Source organism: Leopardus geoffroyi, chromosome B2, assembly GCF_018350155.1.
Source record: "Leopardus geoffroyi isolate Oge1 chromosome B2, O.geoffroyi_Oge1_pat1.0, whole genome shotgun sequence".
In the NCBI taxonomy this organism is placed as follows: Eukaryota; Metazoa; Chordata; class Mammalia; order Carnivora; family Felidae; genus Leopardus; species Leopardus geoffroyi.
In genome coordinates, this window is record NC_059332.1 from 56,725,059 (window position 1) to 56,752,917 (window position 27,859).

Below are 27,859 nucleotides of genomic sequence, written 5' to 3' on the forward strand. Positions count from 1 at the left end.
CCTCAAAATGCTGAATTCCTGATGTCACTTTACTTCAGCCATCCAAATCTCTTGAGATATGAGAAGAGGATCCTAAAAGCATGCAGAGGGACACTCTTAGAATTCAAGAAAATACCAATAGACATCTTACCATTCAGGGCATGGACAATAGAAAGGAGAGGTTATTGGGGTGCCTGGGTGGCGCAGTCGGTTAAGCGTCCGACTTCAGCCAGGTCACGATCTCGCGGTCTGTGAGTTCGAGCCCCGCGTCAGGCTCTGGGCTGATGGCTCAGAGCCTGGAGCCTGTTTCCGATTCTGTGTCTCCCTCTCTCTCTGCCCCTCCCCCATTCATGCTCTGTCTCTCTCTGTCCCCAAAAAAATAAATAAACGTTGAAAAAAAAAATTTTTAAAAAAAAAAGAAAGGAGAGGTTATTAGGGAAAAAAATAAACAACAATAAAAATAACATTTGAAATAGAAGACAAGCACAGTTTTGATAAGCCTTAATAAAATAAGAAATCCATTTCAAGTATTATGTGCTATGTGATCTCTGCCAAATTAAAAAAACATGGATTTTATGAAGAATGCAATGAAAGGATGATAAAATATTTTACCTAGATAAAATGTCATTTAAAAGGAAAACTGAATGACGTAAGAAAAATTGTAACCACAAGTTATAGTGGTCCAATGCAAAACTTCTTTTTGTACTAATAAAGACAGAGCTGACACTGTGAAAAATAAAATACTTTATATGGGAATAAAACTGGGCAAATGACTGAAAGAAAATGACAAATAGATGAAAACAGTTGAAGGTGATAGCTATGAAGAAGGGGGGAGAAAAAATCTAATGAAGTGTTAACTAAGAACCTAAATTATCTAAGTTATCTAAGAAAGAAAAAATGGGATAGAAATGGAAAGTTTTTATAACAAGAAAAGTAATTTTTCCTTACTAAAGACTTAATTCTATACATCTAAAAAAATCCCTCAAATACTACAAAATTCCAAAAATAATATAAACTCTTAATTAAATCCTGCTGAAACTATTCATTTATAAGGTAGAAGAAAATATACTGCATAAGCATATAGATAGAATTTTTCATTAAAGAAAAATGTTACTGACTTGCTTTCCTTTCTTCTTATTATTCAACAGTAGAAGATAATGGAGAGATTAGTGGCGGAAACAAATTCACACCTCCCAAGACACGTAGGAATGCCAAGAGGGTTTAAGATGTGTAGTATCTATTCAGTCTATTCAAATGACAAATGAATTAAAAAAATTTCAAGAATGTAAATTTGTGGTCTAAAAAGATGGGGAATGTAATCATTACCTAAATAAGTGTTAAAAATATGCTTACACATTGGATGAAATTAATTGTTGCAAAGTAAGGAATATACAACAACAACAACAAAAAAAAAAAAAAAAAGAAAGGGAAACAAATCAGTTCTAAAAGACTGGGATGTGTAAAGTAGGCAATGGGGATTAAGGAGTGTACTTGTCATGATGAGCACTGGGTGATGTATGGAATTGTTCAATCACTATATTGTATACCTGAAACTAATATAATACTGTATGCTAACTATATTGGAATTTAAAATAAAATAAGATAAAACAAAATACAAATATCAAACTATACAAGCACAAATTTAAAAATTTTAATTATAAGTATTAATCCTTAGAAACTAACCAGATTCACATATAAAAATGTTTTATAAAACTATTTATTGCAAATTTATCATAATAAAAGAAAAACAAATGAAATGTTCTATTATATAATATTGATTAAATAAATTGTCTTATCAAAATATTTAATAAAATGTGAATATATTCATAATATTTGTTTATGACAAAGGTCGTAATACTAGTAATACTCTATTACAGTAGAGTATACTTGAAATTATTTCACTGACGAGTAAATGGCAAATTTCATACAGAGTCCATAAATATATTTTCACAGATAAACCTGGAAACATTTACACTGGTAAATATGATTTTCTTGAGGACTGAAAATATATTAAGTTTTCCCCAGAGGAGTTAAAAAGGTAATGATGAGGGGTGCATGGGTGGCTCAGTTGGTTAACCATTCGACTTGGTTTCGGCTCAGGTCATGATCTCACAGTTCTTGAGTTTAAGCCCCACATCCATTTCTGCACTGACAGTGCAGAGCCTGTTTGGGATTCTCTCTCTCTATCTCTCTCTCTCTCTCTCTTTCTCTCTGCCCCTCCCCTGCTCATGCTTTCTCTCTCCCTCTCTCTCTCAAAATAAATATATAAAACTTTTTTAAAAAAGGTAATATTGAAAACCATAGGTGCAAGTATATATAGCTAAAGTCAGAAATCAAGTATGTTTTCATATTGTAAATCAGTATTTAATTTTCCCCTTAGATTGAGCTTACCTACTGTTGATGAATAACTAACATTATTGTTAATATTTATAATATTGTACCAGAATTCTATTGTAATGATCAATAAGAAATATTATAAATCCGTCAACCAGGTAATTAGCTCACCTATAAATATTTTTAAACAAATAAGGAGTTCAAGAAAAATAAGATTATGTATTCACTCTAATAGTTGCTGTTTGTTTGCTATTATATGCATATTATATTAGGGAAAATGGTTAATCTTCTAAATGAATAAATATTTAACCTTGAGTTTCACCTTTTTCCACTTAAATTTATATTTTTAGTCTTGTAGCAAATTTTTTGCTACATTTTTTGATAATGACTTTACAGTTTATTTGTTTTATTTTTTTAACCATGAAAAATGATTTCTATAGAGAAATACTAATGTGTTTTTCTTCCAATGGAAACATAACACTTAAATAGAAAGGCTACAAATGTGAAGCTATATCTACTACAGTCATAAAGGCAGATGTTTTAACATCACATAATCTTCAATTATCTCTTAGCTATACCTATGCTCTAAGTATGTGATATTGAAGTGTTGAGTGCCTTTTATTCATTTCATATAAGTTTAATGGCATCATAATTGCTTCACCTTTTTTGATTCATATCATGTTAGTTTTGATGATGTTAGCATTCTACTGAATAAAAAAATTCTTTTGTTTGTACAACAGGTTCTCCAGGAAGAATGAAAACTGCTGATGCAGCCTGTTAGCTCTCTCTGCTTTCTTGGGGGCTTTCACTGTGAGTTCATGTGTATCTAGCTATGCAACCAAATTAAACTATAATTCTCCATAAAATCTCAAAAATTTCACCTAGCAAGAAACATGAAGAGCGTGCTAGGGCTTTCCACAATGCTAACTAAAATAAGCACCTAACTGCTAGACTCATCCCCATCTTTCCTTATGGTCCTATTTATCTCAGTTTGCAATTAACTGATTTTTGTGATTATGTGATAAACATCTGCCTTGAGTATTTTGAGTATGAGGAGAACAAAGACCACATCTGTTTTCTTCACCATACTACCCCCAGCGCATAGGATAGGGCTTGACTGCAGAAAATACAGAAAACAGAGCTGCAACAGGAAAAGATAGGGTGTTGGATGAATGGGAATTTTTTTGGCGGGGGGGGGGGGAGGGTCTTCTTGCAGTGGACAAATCAGCTCAACTAATCGGTGTTTTTATGTCCTTTGACTATAGATTAAAATGCCCAGGAAAGAGACTCAAATCATTCTGGTCTGGGTCCTTTGCCTATTTCTTGGAAAAATGAACACAGGCATCTTGATTGATAACTACTGAGGTTGTGCAGCATGGAAGAGTAGAAATTCCCCATGGAAAATTCAGGTGACACTACCAGACCATGGTAAGGAGAAATACAATGAATGCAAAACTAAAAGATTTTCAGTATAAGGAATAAACAGATAGTCTATACTCGTCACAGTTTCTTATAACAGAAACACCAGAAGATATTAAAGAAGTTACTAAATTCCTTTTAATGCCTGTCCTTAGAATAACCAACAGCAAATTAATCTTCTATTAAGAGTTATTTTGCCAACACACATTTTGGAAGAGTTATTTTGGACTATATATCAAGAAGGCACATAGCTATAAGTTTTTTTTTTTTTTTTTTTAAACATTAATTGTGAAGTGTGTTTTTCACCTTAGATCGCTACTCCATGAAGGCAGGAACTATGTCTGTTGTACATTTCTGTATTCCTGGCATATGCCAGAATCTGATATAAAATAGGTACTCAAGGGGTGCCTGGATGTCAGACTCTTGATTTTGGCTCAGGTCATGATCTCACATTTTGTGAGTTCAAGCTCCATGTTGGGCTCCACGCTGACCTACTTACTTGGGTTTCCCTGTCTCTTTCTCTCTCTCTGCCCTTCCCCTGTACTCTCTGTCTCAAAAATAAATAAATAAATAAATAAATAAATAAATAAATAAATAAATAAATAAATAACTTTAAAAAATAGGTACTCAAAAATTACTGAATAATAAATCAAGAAAGGACTATAACAGGTTTCTCATTTCTTTCCCTTATGAGAACTAAAAACAAGGCTGAAACTATTTTAAGAAGTGTTTACATACAAATATGGATTCCAAGAAAGCCAATCCTAGAGTTTCGCAAAGAAAATATCTCTATCACTTTTGGCTCAATTTGTGACTGTCACAAAAACATTTTAAAAACGTAGAAAATGATGTAAATTGAACTTGTGCTAGTTTATCCACGATCTAAAGCAGAAAAAGGAAACTCTGTGGATGGGTTTGAAGGCTTCAATTCCCACAAAATAATTCTAAAAGTATGAGGACTAGATCTTGACACTAATTCATCCAGTACAGTATTATTTTCCTGAAATAATCCTCTCTGGCAACCCGTCATTGGAATCTATCAGATGGACATATATCCTCATCTATTAAATCTTTCCCATTGACATCTCCATTAAGTGATATTATTCATTCTGCTCAAAAGTGTAATTCCTTCTCCGTTGTCCTATCTACTGAGGGCTGAGATATTCACACTGACTTTGGCTCACATTTATTTTCTGCTAACTATAGGATACAGTTTTCTTGAAAGCAAATAAGCTTTCGTGGCCTAATGCCTTGATGCACTGGTTTACTACTCTACAGATACTTCTTCAGCCAGGAATTGTTTGACTGCACTGTGTCCTTGGTCAGATGAAAACCTGTTCAACCTTAGTGTTGTTAATCATATAGCACCTAGGTAATAAAAAGAGCACGGTCCTGAATTAAAATTCTGACCTGATATTTATTGGATGTGTGCCCTTTGGAAAAAAATATTATCTTTTCTAAATATTTGAACTTTTGTCTGTAAATGAGCGTAAAAATATAAATAGCAAGTCTGGTATGTGAAATGGGATAGCACATGAGAATGACTAGCATACTGACTCATGGCAGTATTTGGAAAGGGTTCTTTTCTTCTTTATTTCTAAATAAGAGATGCCTACATTTTTTTTCTGACCTAGTATATCTACTAGTAACTGAAAAGTTTCCTTTCACTATAAGGTGCATATATGTTTTCTAATAAAGACACTGAGTGGTTAACCATTCATATAGAACATAAATGGAATGTTATATAGAAACCTAATGGAAATTTTACTTGTAGCTTCAATCAGGTGTTAACACATTAGTATGTCTTTGTCAATTCTATATCTGTAAATGGCTGCATTAGATCAGAAGAATTTTCTTTATCCTTATCTGGTATATATTGCCACTTGTAACTTGAATGGCAAGTTTAAAAACTATAAATATCATAAAGTCAGAAACATAACTATTTATGTAACTAGCATATAACCAGCAAGTAACACAGTGCCCAGCACCTACTGGATGTTCAATAAACATATATTGAATGAATTAATAAATGAATGAGTAAATGAATTAACAAAAATATCACAAATGATGGGGATTTTTCTGTGTCCATAACAAAATATCTAAACATACTTTTAAAACCATTCTTTAGACAGGTTCTCACTGCTAACTAACCACATGCCAAAAGATTGTAGTCCCTTAAACCCAGGATTAAATCACTAGTACTAAGTATTTTGTTCAATATTGCCTACTTTTTAATAAAGTACACCAATCATAAAATATAAATGTCACTTTATGGCATGTGGTATAAAATGCTATTATTCATTTTGTCTGATGTGTTAAAGATGTACGGTAAGATAACTAGCTTTATGTAAGATGTCTAAGACAAAACAAAACAAAATAGATCATTTTTATAGTTATCAATAAACTAATTTTGGAGAAATAAGGTTTGAATTTAACTTTAATGTGATCTTGGGAAAATGAACCTATCATCACCCCCACTACACAAGCAAATGCAAAGGGCAGTGTGTAAGCCCAACACTACAGAGCACAGAGAAGGGTATGAGACCCAAGATAGTCAACAAGAGGGTTGGAATAGGGTTATCCAGGCAAATGTTATAGATCAGGCAAAGCTGAATTACATACAAGAATTTTTCCAGGTAGAAAACATTTCAGACAGAGGAAGCCACATATACAAAGGCAAAAATGAAAAGAAAAACACACAGAAACAAATACAAGAGAATTTAAGACATATGAGAATTGTAAGGAGTTCAGTGTGGCTGGAGGGAAATTGAGTGATGAGCCAGACTCACAATAAGTCTGAACAGAGAAGCTAAGACATTTGGTTGCAAACAAATTAAAGAGAAGACATTGAGAATTTTGAGCAAAGAATGACATATTAGATCTATATTTTAGAAAGATCACTTTGGTAATGATACAGACAATGAATTTGGTTGGTAGTGGGGATAAAACACTAGGTATAGGGAAAGTACCCTCAAAGGCTAAAAATGATGAACTTATGTAGTAAAAGAGAAGATGGGACAGGTGAGAGGGATTAGAGTGATATTAAAAAGCTATTATCTGGAGATGAATTTGTCAAATTGAAGACAAGAAGGGGTGTCTTTTTCTTAGAGACTAAACAAAACAAAGGAATATTGTGACAAATTTGTTAACTTTGCTATTATGATTTTGAACTTGAAGGAGTTCACTGCTAATAAATTCAATTTAACCCATTCATTGAGAGTCAGAAAAGGCAGAAAGTCTATCAAACATGAATGTAGTGTATGCTGTGAAACAGGCTTAAGAAAAGGGCAAAGTTTGCAGAGATGACTGAAGAATGACTGCAGCAAGCTAGGTAAGACATATAGGAATTTTCAAAGGTCACTGAGGATGCAGCTGAGGTTGAAGTCCAGATGTGCAATGGCATTGATCTACATGGCTATGCAATTCTCCAGCAGTTACTTAATCTTTTAGGTACAGTACCACCCCTACCCCATTTCTGGGGGTGATACATTTCAAGACCCGAGTGAATGTGTGAAACCAGAGATTGTTCTAAACCCTATATATCTAAACACATATATCTAAAATAAAGTTAATTTATAAATGAGGCACAGTAAGATATTAACAACAATAACTGATAATAAAATAGAACAATCATAACAATGCACTGCAGTAAAGTTATGTAAATAAGGTCTCTCTAAGTATCTTAGGGCACTGTATTCATCCTTCTCTGAATGATGTAAGATGATCAATGCCTACTCGAAGTGAAATGAGGTGAAAGACACAGGCATCATGACAATGTTAGGCTTCTACTGACCTTCTGATGATATGTTAGAAGGAGGATCATCTGCTCTGGACTGCAGTTGACCATGGATCGTTGAGACTGTGGGTAACTGAAACTGTAGAAAGTGAAACCGTGAATAAGAGGAGACTACCATACTGTATGTGTTGAAGGCAGACTATCGAGTCAATCGGGCAGATTTTTCAAGTGAGTGCAGCAAGGTGAAGTGTGTGAGGTAGGTAGGTTTGAAGCACGAAAAAGAGCTGTGAAAGTGATCCAGGCAATGAAGGCAGGAAGAGAGGTAGGCAAGGTGGATAAACTAAGGGAAGATAACTAGGTTTATCAGAGAGAGAGCTAGTGATGGTGTAGGAGAGGTCAAATACAGAAGATAGAGATTAGAGTGCAAAATATTTGAGTGTACTCTTTCAGACATGAAGAAGTATGAAGCCATATGGAACATTAAAGAATCAGGATACGGGGGCGCCTGGGGCTCAGTCGGTTAAGCGTCCGACTTTGGCTCAGGTGATGATCTCACGGTCCGTGAGTTTGAGCCTTGCGTCAGGCTCTGTGCTGACAGCTCAGAGCCTGGAGCCTGTTTCAGATTCTGTGTCTCCTCCTCTCTCTGACCCTCCCCCATTGATGCTGTCTCTCCCTGTCTCAAAAATAAATATTAAAAAAAATTTTTTTTAAATAATAAAATTAAAAAAAAAATCAGGATATGATTCATTTATACAGGAGTGGTTAAAGTGGTTAAATAATTGTTCAGAAGGGGAAGAGAGATTCATGTGGACTGAAAAAGTCTTGGAAGTCCTGGTGGGGAAGAGAAACCTGAGCCGGAAGGAAAAACTTAAAATTAACTTGGGCAGAAAAACAAACTGAGAGAATATCTCCCCCCTCCTCTTTCCCCACAGAACTGCAAGAAACAGTGGTGACAGCACATTTGCAAGACTAGAAGTTTTTGTTAAAGCAAAGGAATTCATGAGAGACAAATGGAAGAAAATGAAACAGGAAACATTGTTAAAGGCAGAATTCAAGAATTTGATTGCCAAGACAAAGAGTTTAGTCTTTGTTGCTTAGGCAGTGCTGTTAAGTTAAAGTCGTTTAGATTGATTAATAAAATATTTAACAAAAGCTGCTCAAATATTTTATCTGGCCTTTAATAAACCTATTTCTAAAAATATACAACAAAGTTGTCAATTCAAATATAAGATTTCCCTGAGTTTCTCAGGAACTAATTTCACTGTCAGTTGGATTACTTTGTGCTATTTATGTTAGACTCAGCATCAACGTGGCCTAAGGGCCAATTCATTGTTAGTAAATTGAGTACAAATTTATATTCATTATGATATTTCAATTGGAAAATTTTCCTAAGAAGATATTACCCATCTCATCCATCTAATTCTCTGGATGAATGTGCAGCTAAAGTGGTAATATTCTACAGGAATATCACATTATCTGATGATATCTAATATAACTTTGCCAGTTGCTTTAAAGTTAAATATTTTTATTTTCTTGTTATAGATTATACCGTTATTTTGTAATATTTTACCAAGATTACATCTAATTAAAATTTATTTATAATATTTTAATTCATTTGGTAAATGATGTCTATTGAACTTAAATATCATAAAGGTGTCATTTCTTTTGGTAAATATTGTAGTAGAAAGATATTAGATCATATTTATTATTTTGTCCTCTATCTTAACTTAAAAGTACCAATATATCTTAATAATGTTTGAAGCAGACAAAAAACTAAAAACATAAAGATAACTTTAAATCTTTAAAATTAAAACAGAGATTCAAAACTAGAATAAATATCCACAGGGCAAAAGTAATAATTCAATAAAACTATGAAACCAACATTTTCTCAAATCACATGTAATGATATAATCAACACCAAGTAACCAAAGATTAATTACTATCATACTACTCTGAATCTAATTACACAAACATTAAGAATGCTCAAATTATACTGTATCTTAATAAATACTTTTGTTCAGGGGCGCCTGGGTGGCGCAGTCGGTTAAGCGTCCGACTTCAGCCAGGTCACGATCTCGTGGTCCGTGAGTTCGAGCCCCGCGTCGGGCTCTGGGCTGATGGCTCAGAGCCTGGAGCCTGTTTCTGATTCTGTGTCTCCCTCTCTCTCTGCCCCTCCCCCGTTCATGCTCTGTCTCTCTCTGTCTCAAAAATGAATAAAACATTAAAAAAAAAAAATTAAAAAAAAAAAATAAATAAATACTTTTGTTCTTATTTTTTTGTGACGAATTTGGTATTCTCTCTGTCCTCAATTACTTTATACACTAGTTGGATAATTTTGTCAACTTGACTTAAAACAAAAATATTAGACAGAAATCTAGGTATAGTATGAGAAGCATATTAAGTAATTTCTAATAGCACTGATGGCATTACTTTTTTCTGGGAGAAAGGGCACCATATAAAAAGGGGGAAAGGTGAGTTTTCTGAAGAAGAATTAGAAAATATGTCTTTCATTTTGCCTTATTTGGGGAAGTTTCATATTAGGTAAGTACAAGTATATACCCTTGAATTCCCTTGGCTAGAGAAGGGGAACATTGACTTTCTGCTGTCCATGACTTCTAAATTAGCTAGAGTAATTAGGATAAGGGGGAAACGGTTAATAAAAAAAATTCTTACCCATCTGAATAATTTCACTTTAATTCCAGGTATATGGATGGGGTGGGATTTAATACTGAACATCCAGTGTGACCCCAAATGCCATCCTAGTTAATCATTCCTGGTCCCAGAGAAAAACTACTTCATAATCTGAGCATTCTACTACAGGAATTTCTAGAGTTAGTGGATTCTTCTGTGTTTGAAATTATCCTCATTCGACCCCAGAGCTTCTGTTTGGGAGTGACAAGGTGGGAGAAGTTGTTCAGAGAAGAGTTAGAAAGGTGTCACAGAAGATGATCAGTTAGCAGCAAATCTAGGTTTTGCGAAGCATGACACTCCTACGATTTCCCATACTCTATTTAAGCAAAAGAACACATTAGGCACACGACTAAATATTTATTTACAATGAAAAAGAAGTCACAAATATAACAAATTTTAAAACTCACATGCATCAAAATCATTATGAAATTTAGGAAAAAGTTTAGTTTTAATATTTAACTGCCTAACCCATCCTATTAATCACACCTAATTTTTCTGCATTTTGTTGGCTGCAAACTCTGATAGCTTGTTTGTAAGGTAACAAGTTGAGAGAATAAAAAAAAAATAATTTTTCTGTAGCATAATGGGTCAAAATTTGTTGATTATTGATAGTTTAGAAAGTTACTTTAGCTTTACACGTCATTATCAATTATATTAGGTAAATATTTAGAATTGTCATCAAAATTACTTTTGCACATGATTCAGAAGGTGTTCTGAAGATCCACTCCAGCTCCAAGCATTTCAAACTTGTTTCTCTTCACTGCCTACATAATGAAAATAAGCATCTTTCTCTTGTAACGGACATAGATTATAATCATTTATACCTTTAGAAGAGAAAAAAAAATAAATGTTTACTTATTTATTTTGTGAAATACAGAGAGAAAGAGAGAGATTCCCAAACAGGCTCTGCATTGTTAGCAGGGAACCAAACGTGGGGCACAAACTCACAAACCATGAGATCATGACCTGACCCAAAGTCAAGACTCAGATGCTCAACTGACTGTGAGCCACCCAGAAGCCACAGAAAAGTAATTTTTTTATCAATTACCTAGTACAGTAGGATATTAATTGAATTTTTTCAAAATAATATCACTTTTAAATAATTAAGACCAATAGAACTGGGTTTTCAAACTAATGTTTTGAATGAAGAATAAACAAACTTTAAGAAATGTTTTTTCTATTTATTTATCACAGGAAAATGAGAAAAACTAAAGGCAATATATACTAATCTTTGATTTAATTGAGGGAAAACATCCATGGACCAAACTGTATATTCTTAATGTATGTTGAAAAGAAGCAGAATATAGCACCACAAAATATGCCATTTTGGCATATTGATTATCTTTTTTCCTTTAATTTATTTTAAAAAATTTAATGTTTATTTATTTTTGAGAGAGAGAGAGAGAAAGAGCACGAACAGGGGAGGGACAGAGAGAGAGAGAGACAGAATCTGAAACAGGCTCCATGCTCTGAGCTGTCAGCACAGAGCCTGATGTGGGGCTCACACTCACAAACCATGAGATCATGACCTGAGCCAAAGTCAGACGCTTAACCGACTGACCTACCCAGGCACCCCAACATATTGATTGTTTTGAATTAAAGTTAGCTAAGAAATGGCCAGTACAAGAAGGACACTCTGACCCTCCTTTCTCCCCTTGAAAGCAGAAAATAAATCTCCTTGTGAAAAGTATCCTTTCTGTACCAGCAGGACGGAAGGCATCCTTATCATCAGAAATATGAAATGTAGGGCTGAAAAAACTGGATAAATAAAACTTGTTACTTCCTCACTAATTACTTCCCCAAGCCCAAATTTCTTTGTCTTATCAATTCTTCACAAATATAGTTTCTTTGTGTAAAAGGTATAAGAGGTGCCTGCTTTGTTCGCTTCTTTGTCTCATATTTTTCTGGGGTTCTGTAAATACAAAATTAAAAATTTCTTTTCATTCTCTTAATCTGTTTTATATTAATTTATTAGAGCAGCCAAAGGAAAGTTTTCCACCCCATAATATCTTAGACTTCAGAGTACTTAACACACTGCTATTGCTAACATAGAATGAGAATAATTTCATTTCAGACACTCAATATTGAAATGTATCAAATAGTATCTTAAGACATACTCCTTAAATTGTCTTCATTTTGACAATTTAATGAATGAATTAGATGAATTCATTGAATTAGATGAATTTCCTTTCTCAGCAAACAAAAAAAAAGTGTTTTTCTCCATGTCATCTATATAAATTTATTATATCAGATGAAAAATAGTTTAAAACATTTGGCTCTATTGGATTACTGTATTTAAAAAAAATTTTAACGTTTATCTATTTTTTTTTTCAATGTTATTTATTTTTGGGACAGAGAGAGACACAGCATGAACGGGGGAGGGGCAGAGAGAGAGCGAGACACAGAATCAGAAACAGGCTCCAGGCTCTGAGCCATCAGCCCAGAGCCTGATGTGGGGCTCAAACTCACGGACCATGAGATCTGACCTGAGCCGAAGTCGGCCGCTTAACCGACTGAGCCACCCAGGTGCCCCTGGATTACTGTATTTAAAAAAGAGAAAGTTACAATTAACTTTACTAAATTTAAATTATTGCCTTGTTAGTAGCAAAGCTTTCTTTAACATAAATAACCTCAAGACAGGCTGAAATTCATGTTCTGTCTAGAAGCACATTTGGTAGCTAGGTTATCCTTAGATGTAATGAAAATACATACTTTGCAAGGGACAGGTCATACTACTGTAACGAAATGAATGCTTAGAGCCTCTTTAGCAGGCTGGTAGGGATGATGAGGACCAAAAATTAAAACTAGGGTAATAAGCCTTGCCGAGTGCAAATGGTAAATAATAGGATGTAAAGCTAAATTACAATCTCAATCTGGATGCATAGTAACAAAAAATATCTAAATGAGTCAGCTATAGTAATGGACACAGAGTAGCAGACTATGGTAATCTTTATTATCAAATTTAAAGTAATTGGTCTTTGGGCTCCTAGATGGCTGAGTCAGTTAAGCGTCTGACTTTTGGTTTCGGCTTAGGTCATGATCTCATGATTCGTGAGATCAAGCCCCTGCTTGGGATTCTCTCTTCTTTCCCTACCCCTCCCTCTCATATTCATTCTCTCTCTCTCTCTCTCTCTTTCTCTCTCTCTCTCTTTCTCTCAATAGATAAATAAACATTAAAATAATTACAGCAATTGGGTTTTTTAGTTTTTAATTGTCCTTCCAAATCCATTCTCTCCCTTTCCTCATTTTGCTATGCACAAGAGATGACTTCTATAAGCTGTATCACTCAGGCTCCATTCCCCTCTGTATTCTCATGGGGAATGCCCAATAGAAAGCACCAACAGGAGATGGACATGTGGAAGTAGAGACAGATTGGCGTTTCTTTAACTCTCTCCGTGCATCTGAATTGTGTTGTCTGAGGGGAAAAGACCAGCGGAGGATCAATGATTAAAGACTCAGGAGAGAGAGGAAATAATAGTGTAGGATCTACAGATGCATCCCATTGGATGGTCCCATTTCCAGGGGCTTTTAGTTTTCTATAGGTTCCATTAAACAATTTCTTCTCTCGCTCCTTTTGTTTCATATTGTAATGGCTTCCTAATATTCTCATTCCAGTGTCCTTACATTTATTAAAATTGGTTGTTTCTTAAAACTCTCCATACATTCATTATACTCTCCTCAGTTAATATCCTAGTTAACACCCTAGGATTAAGGGCACACTAGAATGTGCCATCTATCTCCTGCCAGAACCCTGCCTGAAACTTGGCAATCTGCCTGGTTTGAAGAGCCCAGATGCACGCAAGGGTGATTGAGCAGAGACTGACTTCTGGAGTAGAGTGAAGGATACAGTGGTCTTATTCCCTAACAAAACATTTAACTGGAGAAAATTATAAAACAAAAATAAAACAATTTGAAGTCTTTGAAATTTGAAAAAAAAAAAGGACATTCAGATCATTAAGGAAAGATAAAAAATTATCTCTATATCCCTATATGCAAGTGACACAATTTCATATACAGAAAATCCGAAGGTATCCCTTAAAAAATTATTGGCCCTAATAAATAAGTCCAAAAAGGCAGCAGAATAAAGGATCAATATACAATCAATTGCATCTGTATGCACTGGAAATGAACATTACAACTATAATATTTTTAAAACTGCTGTAACAATATCAAAAAAAGGATAAAATACACGTAAATCTAACAAAAGAAGTGCAAAACTTGTACAATGAAAATTTGGAAGAGATTTAAAAAGATGTAAATATATGGAAAGATACAAGCTCATGGATCAAAAAAATTGTGAAAATGGCGATATTCTCCAAACTTATCTACAAATTAAACACGAGCCCCATCAAAAATTAGTAAAATTTCCCAGATGTTAGCAAAGTTTTGTGGAAATCCAAGGTACTCAGAACAGACAAAACAACTTTAATAAAGAAAAATAAAGTTAGAGTATTAACACTTTCCAATTTCAAAATTTATTACAAAGTTGCTGTAATCATTACAGTGTTGTACTGGCATAAAGATAAATCTATAGATCAATGGAACAGAAATAAGCTCAGATATTTATGGTTTGGTTTTTGAAAAGGTGTCAATGAAGAAAGGAATAGTCCTTTCAACAAATGGTACTGAGAAACCAGATATCAACATACAAAGATGAAGTTGTACCCCTACTCCACACCATATACACATATTTACTCAAAATTAGTCATAGACATAAATATAAGAGCCAGAATGTTAAAACTCTTAGAAAAAAACTTAGGGGTAAATATCTTCATGAACATGCTTTCTTAGATATGGCATCAAAAGCATAAGTGATAATATATACCCAAAAAAACTGAAATCAGGATCTTCAAGAGATATCTATTTGTACCCTCATGTTCACTGCAGCATTATTCACAATAGCCAAGATATGGAAATAACCCAAATATCCTTACAGACAAATGGATAAAGAAAATGTGGGATACACATATGATGGAAATTATTCTGCCTTAAAAAAGGGAAATCCTGCCTTTTTGATAATATAAATGAACCTAGAGGACATTAAGTGAAATGACCCAATCACAGGAGAATAAATACAATGTGATTTCACTTATATGAGGTATCCAAAAAGGCCAAACTCATAGAAGCAGAAAAGAGGATGGCAGCTGCCAGTGGCTGAAAGGAAGGACAAATAGGAAATTATTTTCAGTGGGTACAAGGTTTCTGTTATGCAAGATGAGCAAGTTCTACAGATTTGCTATACAACACAGTACCTGTAATTAATAATACAATAATTTGCACTTTAAAATATGTTGACAGGATGGATCTCATGTGAAGTGTTCCAAAAGAAAGAAAGAAAGAAAAAAAGAAAGAAAGAAAGAAAGATCCACAAGAGAACAGAAGGAAATTGCTAGAGGTGAAAGATGTGTTTATTATCTTGGTTGTGGTAATAGTATCACAAATATATGCGTATGTCCAAACTCATCAAGAGCGTACATTAAATGTGTGCATTTTTAATATCAATCACACCTCAATAAAACTAAAAATAAGTGATTAGGACTAATGAAAAGAAAACCCATGCAATGGGAGAAAATATTTTCAATTCAAATATTCATAACAGATTGTATCCAAAATATAGAAAAAATCCTTATATCTCAGTAAAAATTCAAATCACCCAATAAAATATGGACAAAGGATTTGAATCAATATTACTCCAAAGAATTTATACAAGTATATACAAATGAAAAAGCACATGAAAAGATGCTAAACATCTTTAGGCAACAGGGAAATGCAAATCAAAATGCAGTGAGATGCCATTCTATATCCATTTAGATGGCAATAATAAGAAAGACTTATAATAATACTTCTTGGTGAAAATCTGGATAAACTAGAATCCTCATTCACTTGTGCGAATGTAAAAAACTATAGCCACTTTGGAAAAAAAAAAATCTTGGCATTTCCTCAAATTTTGGTACATAACTATCACGTGACCAAGTAATTCCACTTCTAGGTATTTACCCAAGAGAAATAAAAGCATATGTTCATACAAAGATTTGTACACCAATATTTACAGCAACATCACTCACAATAATCGAAATCACCAGGGATCCTGGGTGACTCAGTCTGTTGAGCATCCAACTCTTGATTTCATGAGTTTCAGCCCAGCATAGGACTCTGTGCTGACATCACAGATCCTGCTTGGGTTTCTATGTCTCCCTCTTTTCCTGCCCCTCACCTGCTCGTTCTCTACCTCTCTGCCTCAAAATAAATAAATAAACATTTAAAAAAATCACCTGAAACTTTCCATAGAAGTTCTCTTCTCTTGAATCAGTGCTGACCCTATGAACTGCTTTAATCAATACAGCATGGGGCTAAGTAATGCTCAGCTAATTCTGAATCTAAAGCTTAAAAGGCCGAGAAGCCTCTACTTTTATGCTCTTGGGACCCACTGCCATGATATGAAGTGGGATTAGAACCAGGCAGCCCCAGCTGAGCTCCCAGCCAATAGCCAACATCAAATGTCAGCTTACATGAGTGAGCGACCTTGGTTGGACATCTGGGCCCAGGAGAGCTTCCTGATGACTGCTGCTCCAGATTGCGGAGCAGAAGACTTCCCAATCAAGTCCATTCAATTCATAGGATCGCGGCATATAATAAAATGGTTGCTGCTTTAATTTACTAAGATTTAGGGTGTCAAACAGATACTTAAAATAGGGAGTTTGGCATATCTCAGACCTACTTGGTAGTGGGGATGAGGAGGGTCCAGCTCATTCCATGTTCTGTGTTCTGCTCAAATATGAAACAGATAAATTTGCAGTTGATAAAGAAGTTGGTTACTGGTTATCTATTCAATAATATACGGCATGTACCTTTGGGTTCTAAATGAAAATATTCAGGTAATTATTGAAAAGTTTCAAAATCCATGTTTCTTTTTGATAAAAATAAGAAAAATATCAGGTATACCTTTATTCACTTAGTTAAAAAAAATCTATGAAATTCTTGTTTTGTCCTGGGCAATGTGCTAAGAACAGAATACAAATTTGAACTAAAAAGGACAATGTCATTGACTATACAGAGCTCCTGGCTTTGGAGGTTTTGATAATCCTTATGAGCTGTGTTGTGCCTGATTTTGGTAGAAAATAGCATGGGAGATGGAAAGGATAGGTTTGAGAGATGTGTAACTTGGAGATGATATAAAAGTTTCTGTTTAACTAGATCTGGCATGAGGGATAGAAGGAGAAATCAAGGTTAGCTCTTGGGTTTTCAGCTGGGAAAAGTAGTAGAATTGGAAGTGAGTTGATTTTTTCTGTTTTGTTGACTTTAGGATTTCCTTAGGATAGCTAAGGGAGATATTTAGAATGAAGCTGGAAGTATAAGCCTGAAGCTTAGAAAAGAAACATGGGTTAGAATTACAATTTGCAGTCATAAGAATATACATGTGCACAAATCTATGGGAAAAGCTGTTTGTTCAGATATTTCAAGTGGGAAGACAAGATGGTTTGAAAGAGAAACATGGACATTTCAAGACCTGGCAGAGGAAGAAAGACCACTTAAGAGGATGAGATGAACTGGAGAAATATTACATTACAAACTGTCAAATGCATCTGAGAGAATATATGAGATAAGGACTATAAAATACCAATTGGATTTATAAATTATTCAATTATTGGTGACTGGAAAAAGTCAATTCCATAGCATAGTATGACTTCTATGAGGAAGCAAATACATTGAGCATAGAAAATACTTTCAAGATGTTTGGTTTAAATATTTATTACTTTTTAAAATTTGTTTTGAAAGAGAGTGTGCACACATGAGCAGAGTAGGGGCGGAAAGAGAGAGAGAGAGAGAATCCCAGGCAGGCTTTGAGCTGTCAGCACAGAGCCCAACATAGGGCTCTGTCTCAATAACTGCAAGACCATGACCTGAGCTGAAATCAAGAGTTGGATGCTTAATTGATTGCGCCACCCAGGTGCCCCTTAAGATGTTTGGTTTAGAGGGAAAGCAAGAAACAGGGGAATAGAGGCAGTGGTGTAAAGGGGTAGTAGGTAGGGAACGTGGGTGTTTTCTGCCAACATGCCTGTAATAAGACTTTGCATTATCTCTACAGAATTGTAAAACAATAATAAATTGACTAAATAAACACCTGTCTGTGTTTATTATCACCATGCATAGGCAATTCAATGATAAAATATTCTTCTTAGAGCAGATAACACATCTTCATCATTTCCTCCTTAAATCACTTCATAGCAAGAGAGAATAAGGGGTCAGAGAAAGATTTATGATCTATTTGTTTATTGTTTTAAGAGAAATACTTGTGCACATTTAGATAGCCATAGCATTTCTCCCAGTTTAATTAAACTTTAGGCAGATTTCTTCCACCTCTAGGCCTCTCTTTTCTTAGAGAATTTACTTAAAAAAAGTTATATCTGCAAATTCTTTCTCTGTACCCTTTGACATATAAATCTCTCAAAAAGCCTCTTGCTAGTTTTATAACCATGGACCGTCTTTTCTTTTTCTTTTCTTTCTTTCTTTCTTTCTTTCTTTCTTTCTTTCTTTCTTTCTTTCTTTCTTTCTTTCTTTCGAGACAGAGAGGATGTAAGTGATGGAAGGGTAGAAGGGGAGGGAGAATCCCAAGCAGGCACGTGGCTGTCAGCACAGAGCCTGATGTGGTACTTAAACTCACAAAAACCTGTGAGATTATGACTTGAGCCAAAATCAAAACCTGGACTCTTAACCATCTGAGCCACCCAGGCACCTCTGGACTGTTTTTCTCAAGAACCTGGGAATGTCCTTAAGAATGTAATCATCAAGGAAGGTAGCACCCTATCTCCCAGTGTCTGCTGAAGGGTCTATCTGATGGGCACTGCTTCAAGTTGTAAAAGTACCTCCTGTCGTGAAGGTATCAAAAAGTTTTTCCTTTGGGTAAGGTCAATCAGCAAACCCCAATGGCCTACAATCCCTCCACTCCAGTTACTAGAAACTATGGTGCCTTTTTTTTTTTTTTTTTAATTTTTTTTTTCAACGTTTATTTATTTTTGGGACAGAGAGAGACAGAGCATGAACAGGGGAGGGGCAGAGAGAGAGGGAGACACAGAATCGGAAACAGGCTCCAGGCTCTGAGCCATCAGCCCAGAGCCTGACGTGGGGCTCAAACTCACGGACCGCGAGATCGTGACCTGGCTGAAGTCGGACGCTTAACCGACTGCGCCACCCAGGCGCCCCGGTGCCTTTTTTTTTTAGCAGAGTTAACTGTGTTCTGCTCTCTGTCCTCTATTTCGATAGCCTTGAATAAAGTTTTTCTTACCTGTTTAACTTTGTGGGTGCAATTTTTACTTTGACAGTCAGGAAGGAATAAGTAGAATTTGTAGATTCAGGTGAGTGAAGAGATAATCAATAGAACAGAGTTTCTGAAAAAAAATAAGAAGATTAAAGATTTGATTTAGCCTAGAGCACAGCCATCTCATGGCTCATAATCTACACAATATTCTTCCAAATGACACCAGACTGAAGTGTATTGGCTTTCTGTTTGGGAGTGGGTAATGACACTCTTATTCTTTGACAAGAAAGTGACTATTTTGACATCTTTATGTTGGATATCTAAAATTAACCAACAGTACATACTGGGTATGTATAAGATTTTCAGTCAAAAGTTTTACTGTCACCCTAAATCTCTTCAAGGTTTAAGTTAGACAATAACTGAAAGGAAACACTAATTGATTGTTTCTCTTCTTACCTCTCACTCTTAGCTCAATTATTTTTGCATACTTCACAGCATTTTTTACATAGGCATACTTGGTATTCATTTCATTGAATTGAATTCCTACTTGTAGTTGAAATATCATGAAGTGAAGTACCAATACCATTTTGTCTCTGAATAGCAAAGAAACTCATTGAATTCAGATTTAATGTCATGTTTTTTATTCTTTAGTAATAGTCAATAAAAGACTTGTTCATTTACACATCTCCTCAATAAGAGGAAGAATTTTTTAATAATTAGGCTTTCCAACAATCCAAATAATGGGATTGCTTGCCTTTATTTTCTTTCTTTCTTTTTAAATATAATTTATTGTCAAATTGGCTAACATACAGTGTATAGAGCGTGCTCTTGGTTTTGGGGGTAGATTCCCGTGATTCATCACTTACATGCAATACCCAGTGCTCATCCCAAGAAGTGCCCTCCTCAATGCCCATCATCCATTTTCCCCTCCCCCCACCATCTACCCTCAGTTTTTTCTCTGTATTTAAGAGTCTCTTATGGTTTGCCTCCCTCCCTCTGTTTGTAACTATTTTTTCCCCTTCCGTTCCCCCATGGTCTTCCGTTAAGTTTCTCAAGTTCCACTTATGAGTGAAAACATATATGTCTTTCTCTGACTTACTTCACTTAACATAATACCCTCCAGTTCTATCCATGTTGCTGCAAATGGCAGGATTTCATTCTTTCTCATTGCCATTGTATATATAAACCACATCTTCTTTATCCATTCATCAGTTGATAGGCATTTAGGGTTTTTCCATACTTTGCCTATTGTTGAAAGCATTGCTATAAACATTGGGGTCCATATACCCCTATGAATCAGCAATTCTGTATCCTTTAGATAAATTCCTAGTAGTGCTATTGCTGGGTCATAGGGTAGTTTTATCTTTAATTTTTTGAGAAACCTCCACACTGTTTTCCAGAGCGGCTGCACCAGTTTGCATTCCCACCAACAGTGCAAGAGGGTTCCCGTTTCTCCACATCCTTTCCAGCATCTCGCCTTGCCTCTTGTTTCCTGTGTTGTTAATTTTAGCCACTCTGACCGGTGTGAGGTGGTATCTCAGTGTGGTTTTGATTTGTATTTCCCTGATGATGAGTGACATTGAGCATCTTTTCATGTGTCTTTTGGCCATCTAGCTATCTTCTTTGGAAAGGTGTCTCTTCAAGTCTTCTGTCCATTTCTTCACTGGAGTATTTGTTTTTAGGGTGCTGAGTTTGGTAAGTTCTTTATAGAATTTAGATGCTAATGCTTTATCCGATATGTCATTTGCAAATATCTTTTCCCATTTTGTCAGTTGCCTTTTAGTTTTGATGGTTTCCTTTGCAGTGCAGAAGTTTTTATCTTGATGAAGTCCCAATAGTTCATTTTTGCTTTTAATTGCCTTGCCTTTGGAGACATGTCAAGCAAGAAATTGCTGAGGTCAAAGAGGTTTTTTCCTGCTTTCTTCTCTAGGGTTTTGATGGCTTCCTGTCTCACATTCAGGTCCTTCATCCATTGTGAGTTTATTTTTGTGAATGGTGTACGAAAATGGTACAGTTTCATTCTTCTGCATGTTGCTGTCCAGTTCTCCCAGCACCTTTTGTTAAAGAGACTGTCTTTTTTCCCATTGGATACTCTTTCCTGCTTTGTCAAAGTTTAGTTGGCCATACATTTGCAGGTCCAATTCTGGGGTCTCTATTCTATTCCATTGGTCTATGTGTCTGTTTTGTGCCAATACCATACTGTCTTGGTGATTACAGGTTTGTAGTAGAGGCTAAATTCTGGAATTGTGATGCCTCCTGCTTTGGTTTTCTGCTTCAATATTACTTTGGCTATTTGGTGTCTTTTGTGGTTCCACACAAATTTTAGGATTGTTTGATCTAGCTTTGGGAAGAATGCCGGTGCAATTTTGATTGGGATTGCATTGAATGTGTAGATTGTTTTGGGTAGTATTGACATTTTAACAATATTTATTCTTCCAATCCATGAGCATGGAAAGTTTTTCCGTTTCTTTGTGTCTTCTTCAATTTCTTTCACAATTTTTCTATAGTTCTCAGCATACAGATCTTTTACATCCTTGGTTAAGTTTATTCCTAGGTATTTTATGATTCTTGGTGCAATTGTAAATGGGATCAATTTCTAGATTTCTCTTTCTGTTGCTTCATTACTGGTGTATAGAAATTCAACCAATCTGTACATTGATTTTGTATACTGTGACTTTGCTGAATTTATGTACCAGTTCTAGCAGCTTTTTGGTGGAGTCTTTTGGGTTTTCCATGTAGAGTATCATGTCATCTGCAAAAGTGAAAGTGTGACTTCTTCTTTGCCAATTGTGATGTCTTTGATTTCATTTTGTTGTCTGATTGCTGATGCTAGGACTTTCAATGCTATGTTAAACAACCGTGGTGAGAGTGGACATCCCTGTCGTGTTCCTGATCTCAGGGGGAAAGCTCTCACTTTTTCCCCATTGAGGATTATTTAGCTGTGGGCTTTTCATATATGGCTTTTATGATGTTTAGGTATGTTCCTTCTATCCTGACTTTCTTGAGGGTTTTCATTAAGAAAGGATGCTGTAGGGGCGCCTGGGTGGCTCAGTCGGTTGAGCGTCCGACTTCGGCTCAGGTCATGATCTCGCGGTCCGTGAGTTCAAGCCCCGCGTCGGGCTCTGTGCTGACGGCTCGGAGCCTGGAGCCTGCTTCGGATTCTGTGTCTCCCTCTCTCTCTCTCTGCCCCTCCCCGCTTGTGCTCTGTCTCTCTCTCTCTGTCAAAAATAAATAAAACATTTAAAAAGTTTAAAAAAAAAAAGGATGCTGTATTTTGTCAAATGCTTTTTTTGCATCAATTGACAGGATCATATGGTTATTATCCTTTATTTTATTAATGTGATGTATCAAATTGATTGATTTTCAAATATTAAACCAGCCCTGCAGCCCAGGAATGAATCTCACTTGATCATGGTGAATATTTTTTTTTATACGCTGTTGAATTTGATTTGCTAGTATCTTATTGAGAATTTTTGCATCCATGTTTGCCTGTAATTCTCCTTTATGGTGTGGTCTCTGTCTGGTTTGAGAATCAAGGTAGTACTGGCTTCATAAAATGAGTCTGGAAGCTTTCCTTCCATTTCTATTTTTTGGGGAACAGCTTGAGAAGGATAGGTATTAACTCTGCTTTAAATGTTTGGTAGAACTCCCCAGGGAAGCCATCTATCTGGTCCAGGACTCTTATTTGTTGGGAGATTTTTGATAACTGATTCAATTTCTTCACTAGCTATGGGTCTGTTCAAATTTTCTATTTTTTCCTGTTTGAGTTTTCATAGTGTGTGCATGTCTAGGAATTTGTCCATTTCTTCCAGGTTGTCCAGTTTGTTGGCATATAATTTTTCATAATATTGTTTGTGTTTCTGAGGGGTTGGTTGTGATAAGTCCAATTTCATTCATGATTTTATCTATTTGGGTCCTTTCTCTTTTGTTTTTGAGAAGTTTGACTAGGGGTTTATCAATTTTGTTTATTTTTTGAAAAAAACAGCTCTTAGTTTCATTGATCTATTCTGTTTTTTTTTTTTTTTTTTTTAATTCTATATTGTTTATTTCTCTAATCTTTATTGTTTCTCTTCTTCTGATGGCCTGGGGTTTCTTTGCTGTTCTGCTTCTAGGTCCTTTAGGTGTGCTGTTAGATTCTGTGATTTTTCTTGTTTCTTGAGATAGGCCTGGATTGCAATGTATTTTCCTCTTAGGACTGCCTTTGTTACATCCCAAAGGGTTTGGACTTTCAGGTTTTCATTTTCATTTGTTTCCATATATTTTTTAATTGAATTGAATTGATTTTTAATTTCTGGTTGACCCATTCATTCTTTAGTAGGATGTTCTTTAACCTCCATGCATTTGGAGGTTTTCCAAACTTTTTCCTATGATTGATTTCAAGTTTCATAGCATTGTGATCTGAAAATGTACATGGTATGATCTCAATTCTTTTATATTAATTGAGGGCTGTTTTGTGACCCTGTATGTGATCTATCTTGGAGAATGCTCCATAAAAACTCAAGAAAAATATGTTTTCTGCTGCTTTTAGATGAAAAGTTCTGAATATATCTGTCAAATCCATCTGGTCCAGTGTATCATTCAGGGCCATTGTTTTGGTTTTTTTTTTTTTTTTATTGATTTTCTGCCTAGATGATCTATCCATTGTTGTAAGTGGAGTAGTTATAGTCACCTGCAATTACTTCATTCTTATCAATAAGAATGCTTATGTTTGTGATTGTTTTATGTATTTGGGTGCTCCTAAACTGAGTGCATAAACACTCATAGTTGTTAGCTCTTCTTGATGGATAGATCCCATAATTATGACATATGATATAATGCCCTTCCTCATCACTTATTAAAGCCTGTAGTTTAAAATCTAGTTTGTCCGATAGAAGTATGGCTACTCTGGCTTTCTTTTGACTTCCAGTAACATGATACATGGGTCTTCATCCCCTCACTTGCAATCTGCAGGTGTCCTCAGGTCTAAAATAGGTCTCTCTCTTTTTTTTAACTTGTAACATTTATTTATTTTTGAGAGACAGAACATGAGCAGAGGAAGGGCGGAGAGAAAAGAAGACACAGAATCTGAAGCAGGCTCCAGGCTCTGCGCTGACAGGCTTATAGCAGTGAGCCTGATGTGGGGCTCGAACCCACAAACTGTGAGATTATGACCTGAGCTGAAGTCAAAAACTCAACCGACTGAGCCACCCAGGGGCCCCTTGTAGACAGCAAATAGAGGGGTCTTGTTTTTTTTTTTTTTTTTCAACATTTATTTATTTTTGGGACAGAGAGAGACAGAGCATGAACGGGGGAGGGGCAGAGAGAGAGGGAGACACAGAATCGGAAACAGGCTCCAGGCTCTGAGCCATCAGCCCAGAGCCCGACGCGGGGCTCGAACTCGCGGACCGCGAGATCGTGACCTGGCTGAAGTCGGACACTTAACCGACTGCGCCACCCAGGCGCCCCGGGGTCTTGTTTTTTTAATCCATTCTGATACCCTATGTCTTTTGATTGGAGCATTTAGTCCATTTACATTCAACGTTATTATTGAAAGATATGGATTTAGTGTCATTTTACTATCTGTAGATTTCGTGGTTGTAGTGATGTCACTGGTCCTTAGTAGTTTTTGCAACATTCTACTCACAGTCTCCCTTAGGATCTCTTGTAGGGCTGGTTTAGTGGTGATGAACTCCTTCCGTTTTTGTTTGTCTGGGAAAGCCTTTATTGCTCCTTCTATTCTGAATGACATTCCTGCTGGATAAAGGATTCTTGGCTGCATATTTTTTCAATTCAGAACATTGAATATTTTCTGCCACTCCTTTCTGGCCTGCCAAGTTTTAGTAGATAGGTCTGCTACTACCCTTAGCTCTTTCAGAAATCTCTCTTTATCTTTGTATTTTGCCAGCTTCGCTATGATATATCATGCAGAAGATTGATTCCTATTACATCTGAAAGGTGTTCTCTGTGCCTGCTGGGTTTCAGTGTCTGTTTCCTTCCCCAGATTGGGGAAGTCTCAGCTATGATTTGTTCAAGTACACCTTCTGTCCCTTTCTCTCTCTCCTCTGCTTCTGGAACTCCTATGATATGGGTATTATTACATTTCATTGAATCATTTAGTTCTCTAATTCTCCCCTCGTGGTCTAGAATATTTTTATCTCTCTTTTTTCTCAGCTTCATCATTTCCCAAAATTTTATCTTCTATCTCACTTATTCTCCCCTCTGCCTCTTCCATCTTCATTGTCACTGCATCTAGTTTATTTCCCACCTTATTCACAACATTTCTTAATTCCTCATGACCAGTTTTTAGATTCTTGATCTCTGAAACAATAGATTCTCTCTTGTCTTCTATGCTTTTTTCAAGCCCAGTGATTAATCTTATGACTATTTTTATAAATTCTTGATCAGATATACTGTTTATATCTGTTTTGAGCAATTCTTTAGCTGTCATTTCTTCCTAGAATTTCTTTTGAGGAGAATTCTTCCATTTCATCATTTGGCGAGTTTTCTGTCCCTTATGTGTTTTAAAAGCTTGTGATGTGTCCTGCACCTGTGAGCACTACTGTATTAAAGAGCAGTAATACACTGCCCAGGGCCTGGCACCTTCAGGAGGTGCTCTCTGTTGTTGTGATTCTAGTTGCTTTAACTCCCTACTTGTAGTGATGTTTTGGACCCTCCACCAAATGTGCTTTGATTTGTTCGTTGAAGTAGCTCTGGGAAAAAAAAAAAAAAATTAAAAAGAAAAAAAAAAAAAAAACGAGGGGGGCAGTGGTGGTGGAAGAGGCCTTATCCCATACAAAGAGAGAAATGACAGGGGCAGGGAAAAAGAAAAGAAAAGAAAATTGACCAGGCAGAAAAACTATATGGCTTAATCCAGAGAGAGAGAGAGAGAGAGAGAGAGAGAGAGAGAGGAAAATAAAGGAGATATAGAACAGGTATAAAGAGAATAAATATGTCTGTTTAAACAAATCAACAACCAGACTAACCAGACTAAAGGAAAGAAGAAATAAGGAGAAAAGGAAGAGGGAAAAATATATACCTATATGCACATTTTATATATGTATAAAATAAGAATTCTCCAAGAATTAACCAACGGCAGTGCTGGTCTGGAGGAGGGGCTGTCTGGTTGGTCAGCCTCTATCTCCAGAAGCTACCAGGTACCAGACATGGAGGGGTATGGTTTGCTATAGGTTCCACCTCCACTGTGGGCCTGCTTTCCCTTCCCTGAAGCCCACCTTGTTGGTGATGGGGAGAAAAATGGTGACACCCCAGTCTCTCCTCCCCAGACTGGTGTCTGAAACCACTTTGTTCAGGCAGTCCTTGTAGGGCTGCACGGGCGCCGTCCCCGCCCCCCGCTCCACAGTCTCCCGCAGTGCCTCCCTGGAGCTCATATGGGATTCAAGCCCAGGTGTCTTCAAGGGCCCCACTCCAAGTGCCCTGATTCCCCGGAAGTGCCAATCCGTCCCAACAAGGAAGGGCCTCCTCATATCCTCAGGTAGCTGCGCGCTGGTGTGAAAGATGCAGTTTGTCCCTCTCCGCCTCCTGTCGCGCATCCCTGGCGCACGGCTGGGATTTCAAACCCTGAAGTCTTAAAGGGTCCTGCTCCATCCGCCCCATACCCGGGGAAATGCGTGCCGCACCGCCGATATATGTCCTCTGGCTGGCGGGTGCAGGCGGTCTTTGTCCTCTGAAAGGTTATATACCTTCTTCCCACAGCACTCCAGGGAGGGGATTGCTTACTCCCACTGCGGACTGTGCCTCTGAACTAGTTACTGAGCCCGGGGCTGGTTCCCCTCCTCCCCAAGTGCGTGAACAGGGCAGCCGGCCCCAGTCCGGAGAAAGCGCCACAGTTAGAGACTGGATCTTTCTCCGTCCCTGTCTGTGGTTTTTCTCTCGTTCAAATACAGCCCTACACTTCTACAGCCTCTCCTTTCTCTTCCCTTTGTGCAGAAGGGGATCCCCACCTCTGTTCCTCTGCCGCCCGTTGTATCTCTCTCAGTTTGCAATCACGCACCTATGGCCTGTCAGGTAGGTTGTCCCAGTGGGTCCCGGGAGGCGTCTCTGTCACTTTGCCACCCGGACTCTTGGAGTTCGAAGTCCTCTGACCTCAAGACTGCTGTGTTTGAGGGAGGAGGGAACTTCGGTCGCCTCTTCTCCGCCATGTTGGATGTCCTCTGTTTGCGTTTCAAAGGAAGGAAATATCTATCCCTGGAAGTGCTCACCCAGCTAATGAAAGATCAGGATATGCTAGACCCTTATATTGACTGTGGCAACTTTTTTTTCCTTCACAGTGCTGCTGCAAGTCCACCCACCCTGACCTCATGGCCCCCAGGCAGCCCCATGGGGGCAAAATAGCTGAAACCTGCTGTCTAAGTCCGAACTCACCCTGTGGCGAAGCTGGCAAGGCCCTTCCTGCCAGTTCTGCTGAGTCCCGAGAGGGCACCTGGTTCTAGAGCTTTCTACAGCTT

General features: G+C 36.6%; 1 long non-coding RNA gene across 1 annotated transcript; it reads right to left on the reverse strand.

Annotated features, from left to right (window-relative positions):
• On the reverse strand, positions 1-26,719 carry LOC123609745. The gene is made up of 3 exons (XR_006717948.1): positions 26,627-26,719; positions 19,443-19,545; positions 1-72 (listed from the first exon to the last, which is right to left on the reverse strand). It is a non-coding gene; the product is annotated as an uncharacterized LOC123609745 (long non-coding RNA).
• Positions 26,720-27,859: the final 1,140 nt, after the last annotated feature.